The 9,146-nt window shown below is 41.6% G+C and overlaps 1 pseudogene; it reads left to right on the forward strand.

Annotated features, from left to right (window-relative positions):
• Nucleotides 1–227: 227 nt before the first annotated feature.
• Nucleotides 228–345, forward strand: LOC126425568 (5S ribosomal RNA; annotated as a pseudogene).
• Nucleotides 346–9,146: the final 8,801 nt, after the last annotated feature.

Below are 9,146 nucleotides of genomic sequence, written 5' to 3' on the forward strand. Positions count from 1 at the left end.
CCGAACGTTGATTTTTCTACCCCTGATTTGAGTGTGGTTTTTGTGATCGTTAATATTTTATCTGTAGCTTTTCCGAACGTCAGAGCTAGCCATAGCAGTTGGGAAAGCTCTGATAAGAAATACCACGATGCAAAAATGGTCGGCGTTAGCTGTGGATTTTCCAGTCGTTTTATAGCAAGAACATTCCTTCCAATTTTATTGAGATTTAGGACTCCTATGCGCATAGTATCAACGGCCTTGCTGCAGCGGTAACACCGGTCCCTGTCAGGTCACCGAAGTTAAGCGCGGTCGGGCTAGGCTAGCACTTGGATGGGTGACCATCCGGTCTGCCGAGTGCTGTTGGCAAGAGGAGTGTACTCAGCCCTTATGAGGCAAATTGAGGAGCTACTTGAATGAGCAGCAGCGGCTCCGGTCTCGGAAACTGACATACGGCCGGGAGAGCGGTGTGCTGACCACATGCCCTTCCGTATCTGCATTCCGTGACGCCTGTGGTCTGAGGATGACGCGGCGGCTGGTCGGTACCGTTGTGCCTTCCAAGGCCTGTTTTGTTTATGCACATAGTACACGGGCATGCTTAAATCGACAGTTCAGAGCAATAATATCGTAACTATAATTTTGATCAAAGTGTAGTTACAATACCACTGTCTTCCCCAAGCGAATGTTTTGCCTCAGAAATTAAATACACTCTGTATACTTCCCGTGTAGTACAGTCGCAACTGCTCTTATGATTCTTTTGCAGTTATACCTTCGGCACCTTGTGTGTCCTTTTATCCTTTTATTTTTACGGTTTTGTTTCACTAAACAAGAAAATCAAGTTTGTATATCACGGCACAGTTACATTGGCATGCCTGAACCCTTTTGTCATTGTAATGGGCGTGCAAAGGAGTTTAGTGGACCAACAGATCGTGTTTGAAGCTTTTTATCTGTTTTGTATTGTGGTTATTGTCTAATATCACCCGGTCATTAGTGCCATAAGTATGATTACTGCATCAGGATCATCATATATAGATATGGTAGTAACAATCAATGAATCAGGTTACAGGACAAGGTGCAGCATTCTATATAGAGTAACCCAGCTTTCTTTTTATCTTTTTGCTGGCTGCATAAAATGAGTCGTTCCAGATTAACGCTACAAAAGCCTTTAGAGGAAGCAAGAAATAACGATTTCTGTTACCAGATTCTTCATCAGGAAACGCTGGACATGAAGGTGTGAGAGTCATCGTTAATCTGTGCAGCAAACTAACAACAATCAAGAAGATAATAGTACGGTTGTAGGCGAAACATTATTACACAGAGTGAGCTAAAATATTATTATTATAATTTAGATAGTGACGATGGCGAAATTGGCGATTCTCCTGTAGAGGACACTCCAGTGTCTGATGGTTCATCGGAGTATCAACCACCATGCCATTCAGAGACTGAAGATGGAGAATCAATAGTTTGAGGTAAGGAGAAAAACGTTTTTAAGCTTCATTTATTGGACTACGTTAACACATTTAACAGGACTGCAAACATTTATACTAGATCAGCCGACTTACTCTGCCATGAGAAATTATTATGATTATTATTATAGGAATTACACATGCTTACAAAAAAGTGCAAGATCTCATAAATAAGAATTCAGATTGGATAACTAACGGTGTTCGTCGTCAGTCAGCAGACAACATAATCGAAACAGCAGAAACAACTGTAAATAAAAGCACAGGCAAGTGATATTGTGGAAGTATAATTAGCCTCCTACATTCGAACTTTCGTATTCTTTAAATAGACAGTCCAGAACGGTATTTAATTATTGCAGGGACAACTCGTAAACGAAAAAGTGAAAAGTGGAAATGGAGGAGAAGCATTAGTAAAGAAGCTTATCGGAGGGGGAAAAGCATACATTAATTCAAGCAGTGAAGAAGCGCAAGAAAAGCTGATGAGTCGAAATTTTGGAATAATACGAAGTGCAAGTGTAAAGATAAAACATCATCAGATCAAAGAGAGTATAGGTTTGAGATATTATATGGCTTAGAAGGTACAGGTAGGAAACGATCATCTGAGCAAGCTGATCACGAAAATTCCAACAAAAAGAACTTGTAACAAAAGAACTTGTAACAAGCTGAAAGATGGTATCACGCCAAGGCTTACTTGCTCATTAGAGTATACATTTATTCTTGAAAATGAAGTAGTAAATGTATGAAAGACTACGTTTTTGTATGCATTTGGTATTACCGATCAGTGGGTAAAGCCAATTTTAGGAAAAAGTGGTCCAGAACGTGCAAAAAATGGTTCAAATGGCTCTGAGCACTATGGGACAACATCTGAGGTCATCAGTCCCCTAGAACTTAGAACTACTTAAAACTAACTAACTTAAGGACATCACACACATCTATGCCGGAGGCAGGATTCGAACCTGCGACCGTAGCAGTCGCGCGGTTCCGGACTACAGCGCCTAGAACCGCATGGCCACCTCGGCCGACCCCAGAACGTGCAGCCAGTGAGAGCAAATGTGGGCAGCATTTTAATCGTCAACGAACATCAAATAACATTATCGAAGGTTTAAGAACTCATATATACACTCCTGGAAATGGAAAAAAGAACACATTGACACCGGTGTGTCAGACCCACCATACTTGCTCCGGACACTGCGAGAGGGCTGTACAAGCAATGATCACACGCACGGCACAGCGGACACACCAGGAACCGCGGTGTTGGCCATCGAATGGCGCTAGATGCGCAGCATTTGTGCACCGCCGCCGTCAGTGTCAGCCAGTTTGCCGTGGCATACGGAGCTCCATCGCAGTCTTTAACATTGGTAGCATGCCGCGACAGCGTGGACGTCAACCGTATGTGCAGTTGACGGACTTTGAGCGAGGGCGTATAGTGGGCATGCGGGAGGCCGGGTGGACGTACCGCCGAATTGCTCAACACGTGGGGCGTGAGGTCTCCACAGTACATCGATGTTGTCGCCAGTGGTCGGCGGAAGGTGCACGTGCCCGTCGACCCGGGACCGGACCGCAGCGACGCACGGATGCACGCCAAGACCGTAGGATCCTACGCAGTGCCGTAGGGGACCGCACCGCCACTTCCCAGCAAATTAGGGACACTGCTGCTCCTGGGATATCGGCGAGGACCATTCGCAACCGTCTCCATGAAGCTGGGCTACGGTCCCGCACACCGTTAGGCCGTCTTCCGCTCACACCCCAACATCGTGCAGCCCGCCTCCAGTGGTGTCGCGACAGGCGTGAATGGAGGGACGAATGGAGACGTGTCGTCTTCAGCGATGAGAGTCGCTTCTGCCTTGGTGCCAATGATGGTCGTATGCGTGTTTGGCGCCGTGCAGGTGAGCGCCACAATCAGGACTGCATACGACCGAGGCACACAGGGCCAACACCCGGCATCATGGTGTGGGGAGCGATCTCCTACACTGGCCGTACACCACTGGTGATCGTCGAGGGGACACTGAATAGTGCACGGTACATCCAAACCGTCATCGAACCCATCGTTCTACCATTCCTAGACCGGCAAGGGAACTTGCTGTTTCAACAGGACAATGCACGTCCGCATGTATCCCGTGCCACCCAACGTGCTCTAGAAGGTGTAAGTCAACTACCCTGGCCAGCAAGATCTCCGGATCTGTCCCCCATTGAGCATGTTTGGGACTGGATGAAGCGTCGTCTCACGCGGTCTGCACGTCCAGCACGAACGCTGGTCCAACTGAGGCGCCAGGTGGAAATGGCATGGCAAGCCGTTCCACAGGACTACATCCAGCATCTCTACGATCGTCTCCATGGGAGAATAGCAGCCTGCATTGCTGCGAAAGGTAGATATACACTGTACTAGTGCCGACATTGTGCATGCTCTGTTGCCTGTGTCTATGTGCCTGTGGTTCTGTCAGTGTGATCATGTGATGTGTCTGACCCCAGGAATGTGTCAATAAAGTTTCCCCTTCCTGGGACAATGAATTCACGGTGTTCTTATTTCAATTTTCAGGAGTGTATGTTCGTTTGAGAAAGAAGAATCAAATTACACTAAAAAAGGTAGTTCATGGCAACACATAGATAGCATTCCCCATTTCGAAAGATTTATTGAATGTACATCGAAAAGTGCCAAGAGAAGGGGGTTGTCAGACCTAAGAAGGATGCATGTGATGAGTATGAGGCCTACAAGAATGATGAACGACAAAATAACACTACTTTAGAGGAAAAAAATAGAGAGATCTGAAAAAGAGAGACATGACGCGAGCAAAAAAGATGCTGAAAAGTTGAAGGTGTCAACTGATAGTACATTTCTGTGTACCTGTTTCGATTTACAAGAGCTACTCAGCATTCCACACTGTGAAGTATCCTTGCTCTATTACAAAAAAAGCTGAGCACCTTCAGCCTGACTATCTACAACATGGGAATACGAAAAGGACTGTCCTTCATGTGGTATAGAAGAATTGGACATAGACGAAACAAAGACATAGCTAGGTGCATCGACAAATTCCAAAAGCAGCAAAGTGAGAATAGCTACAATTTTTTTTTTCTTTTCTGACAATATCAGTGGTCAGAACCGAAATAAATAAATAAATAAATAAATAAATATATATATATATATATATATATATATATATATATATATATATATATATTTCATGTATCTGTACACTGTGAATTTTCCGCAGATAACTACCCATAAGTTTGTTGAGAATGCGCACACCTATAATAAAGGCGACAGCATCCACAGTGTTATCGAGAGGGCAAAAAAAAAAAAAAAAAAAAAATGCGTTAACATGTGTGTACCAATGCAATGCAGTGGTATCCTCTAGGAGCTACAGCCAAGCGAAGCAGAAAAAGTGCGTGTGATACGACAGAAAGATTTCTTTGATTTAAAATGGGCAGCATTGACAGTGTAAGAAGTATGCTTTGCCGGCGATGGGCGAGGCTTTACACAATCTCTGACCAGAGAGTAGTTTATCGTTAGTTGTTGCTTGTCGCGAGTCTGCGCTTGACTGTGCGAGCGGACAGTTGTAGTCGGTCGGCTTTAGTAGCGAGTAGTCTGGTGTAGTCTGTGTGAGTCTGCGGGAGTCGGCATGCGTCGGCTGAGTGCTCTGCTCGCGACTCTGGTCAGGACTCTGGACGATGAGTATTGTTGTAGAAGGTAAAGAAGCAGCCTTGCGCATAATTAATAATGTACGTTAATTGTAATTTAATTTGTTCAAAAAAATGCCCAATAATAATTTTTATAATATAAAGTGACTCTCTTAAAGAAAAGCATTCATTTCAATTTAAAGAATTTTTCCAATGCATTATCATTGCTTCCAAGAATAAAAAAAAAATATACGGCAGCATTGCACGAAGCTGTGTCGAAAAATGACTAATTAAGAGCAGATATAATTGCAGTTTTATTGAGGTAAGAATTTTTGCTTTTTTTATTCAGAATACAGGGCCGAAGGTCAGCGCCGCTGTCCTCATAAAATTTACCAGATATTATTATTTCTGTTGGGATGTTACATTTCGTTCATGGTTCATCATTTAATTAATGTTATTGTGTGGTTAATGGTCAATTTTGATTCATTAATTTCTGTGGGGAGGTTACACTTGGTTAATGGTTACATTTAATTATTATTTTTTGTGGGAGGCTACGCTTGGCATATTTCCATTTAACAATATTTTGTGGGGAGTTTACGCTTGGCTCCATTTCCATTTAAATAATTTTGTGGCACCATTTGCATTTTTATTTAACACATTTCGTGTGGGGAGGTTACAACAGTTAAAACTGGAGAAAGGGCAAGATCATCTGATATCTGAGTAATAATGGTGGTGTAGGAAGAATTACGGATGATGTCACTTAAGTATGAATATGATTTAGACTACAATCCGACTGATTTAATGCTCAAGTTTCGAGGTTGCAGGTAAAGTGTACAGCATGTTGTTGAGACTTTCCATATGCTTATTCGTCACCATGGTGAGTTTCAGGGGAAAATTTTCTTATCTGATGCTTCTCTGCCAGAATAACATTATTCCAATGGTTTACCATGAATTCAGCTCCTAATATTGAAGAAAAAGATGAATAAAGCCTTAAAACTATTTTAATTTCAACATTAATTTTAACATACAGTTATTATTTTCATCTGAAAAAGTATTTCTGTGTTTGCGTTGTGCTTACATACTACCATATACGTATACTAGAAAGCTTTGGAAATAAGAAATTCCATACAGTCATTGTTACTGCCTAGAGAATATATGAACTTAAGATATTCACATTTGTAACCACAGCCTGATGTAGTACAGTTTCAGTGAAATATGATTACAACTGACATTAACACCAGACATCAATACATTTATCAATAATCCCATGCAAAAATAAATTTTTTCGGCTTTCTTGATACAAAGGACTTAACGACAATGGAACAACACGACATTTCAAGCACCGTTTTAAAATTTACATTTGCAGGTTGACCTAGGGGAAATAAATTACTGGAACTTTCAGTTTGTCATACTGTAAACTAGTTACAATAATATTTCTCTGGACCGTCCAAATGCTCTTTTTTATTTTTAGGGTGTTTAAAAAAAGAAAGTTAAATTGCTCTGAGTGCTTTTCAGAATTATTTGGCTCTTTATTGCCTAATGTGTTGTAATTTCTGAGGATGTGCTGAGGTAGGATCCTGAGAGTACAGCATAACCCAGCTAGTAGCAGGTTTTTATTGTTTCACTCAGTACAACTGCGGTCATGAAAGCCGCAAGTAATTTACACGGAATGTATTAACAGTATTGTAATGAACTGACAGTAATATGAAAACCATTCAATATTCTATTTTCATGAATATAGCGTTCAAGAAAGAAAAAGAAAAAGTCATATTGACCTCAGTGGTACTCGTGGCAAAAAATTGTAAAAAATTGTTAAACTGTTGTAGATATGAAAACGAACGAATCATCATTGGATACAACTGACTCAGAGAGAGACAGTCATATGTTACGAAAATAATAGCTTTGAAAACGAAGGAGACATACAATTCCAATCTGTCCATCGGATCATGTTGACTCCAGTGGTAGTAGTGAGGTTCAACAACAGCTAAGGAAAGACACACTAACAATTTGTACAAAAATATGGGGTAAATAATATTTTCACAGTTGCACGTGTTTCGTATAAAAGCTGTTCAACGTTAATAGTCATGAGACTGTTTTCATAGATGTTACATTCAAAAAAACAAAGAAACAATTTACATTACCATCATATTGACTTCAGTGGTACTCAGTGCAAAAACGATGCATATAATTCAGTCTCGTGAAAATATGGAACTGAAGGAAACAACACTGGATACGTTTGACTCAGAAGCTGGAAAACATGTTTTGAAAACAAAAATTTCTAAAGCAGGGAGATAAGTATTTACAATGTTCTTGTGGGATAATACAGACCCCTGTGGTATTATGAATGAAACGAACGGCCATGACAGAACATCTCCTTGTTGCCACATCAAAGGAAGTCGCCACAAGAGGGTAAATCTCACAGCTTTCGGAAATGTCACGGTACTTGTGGCATCTGCAAAACGTTTCGAAATGCCACGGTCGGGAATGGCACAGAGCCCTTTGATATGAAGCTTTAGTATCAGAGGAGTACGAACGCACTGGAATCCTATTGTAAAAAGATTAACCGTGTGTGGTTGTGGGCGACGCGACTTAGTGCTTATCTCTCTGCGTACGAAGACGGTTGTCGCCCTCTGTGCCTTCACCTCTGTGAGAGCTGTTGTGTCGACGAGCTACTTCCCATGTTTTGGTGCGTCCTTCATGAGTCTTGTTAGCACTTGGTGGTATAACAGACCTCTGTGTGGTTAACGTTACAAGTTCTCACCGAGATAATTTCTTGTGCCAGATAAAACAGGCCCAGAAAGTCATCTGATACCAGAAATAGACCTTCAGAGAGGTACGTTGAAATAATTAGCACAAAGTGATACCAATTCATCTCATATAGAGCTCAGTAAATAGGGGAGTGGCGAAGAAGATAATGTTCTCATTGATCGAAAAGGAGACGATCATTATGCGACAGGATCTGCAAATGAAGACGAAGTGGTGTCTCAAAGAAAAGTTACTTGTGGAAAAAACGGACATAAGTGGTATACTACACCCTTCCAGTCAAAGATCACCAAATGGGAATATGTCCTGACTGGAAAGAAGACACAGTGTAAACTTAGTGAGAAGCGCAAGTCGAGGGAATTAAATGGTTAAATAGATTAATAATTCTTAAATGTTCATATACAGTTAAAATGATTGGTTCTGGTTTGTTATTCAGCAACAGTTAGTACAATATGGTTTGGAAATGTTAAACTAAGAAAAATTTTACTTCTTAGTTCTTTAGTTTGGCTGTAAATTAACATTTTAGCTTTTCCTTTATATTAATCATAGCGTTTTAATTACGAAATGAGATGAGAAACGCTCTTCTTTGAAGGAGAAAAGTTTTTTAAAAAGCAGTGAAAAGATTAAATATGGGGCTTTATTTTTGTGGTCACGTGTATACACACAGTGAGGAATGTGTCCCAAAAATTCACAGTGTGGTGCCCCGATTCAGAAAGAGATGCCTCAAAGATGTATTGATCGTAAGTGGCGACCATACCCCGTATTGAACCAACGGCCTCCAGCCTCACCGCAAGTCACGGTATTTCATATTTTCGTTGAGATTGTGGATAACTTTATTTGTCTCCGTCTCACGTAATTGTGGATCAACTGCGATGCCGCACAACAAGTAAATACAGTTGTTCGATGCATGTAACTAGGTTTTTGGAAATTTGTGGTAAGTTCCTGTGGGACCAAACTGCTGAGGTCATCGGTCCCTAGGCTTATACATTAATCTAACTTAAACTTACTTACGCTAAGCACAACAGACAAACCCATGCCCGAGGGAGGACTCGAACCTCCGGGGGGAGGGGGGGGGGGGGGGAGGCCGCGCGAACACGGACAAGGCGCCCTAGACCGAACGGCTATCCCGCGCGGTGTAACTGGGTAAAATGGGAAGATTCCATTGAAAACAAAAGTTGAATAGTTCTATAAGTAAGTGCAAAACTTACCCCAAGCCGGCATTTTCATTTATACTCATGTGAAGTTGGATGAAACTTACTCCATGTATCTCCCCGTGGGACCTTCCTATGGAAATTGCTACGTGGGAAGAGTATCACGAAGACTCTTGTA

Source organism: Schistocerca serialis, chromosome 10 (genome assembly GCF_023864345.2).
Source record: "Schistocerca serialis cubense isolate TAMUIC-IGC-003099 chromosome 10, iqSchSeri2.2, whole genome shotgun sequence".
NCBI lineage: Eukaryota > Metazoa > Arthropoda > Insecta > Orthoptera > Acrididae > Schistocerca > Schistocerca serialis.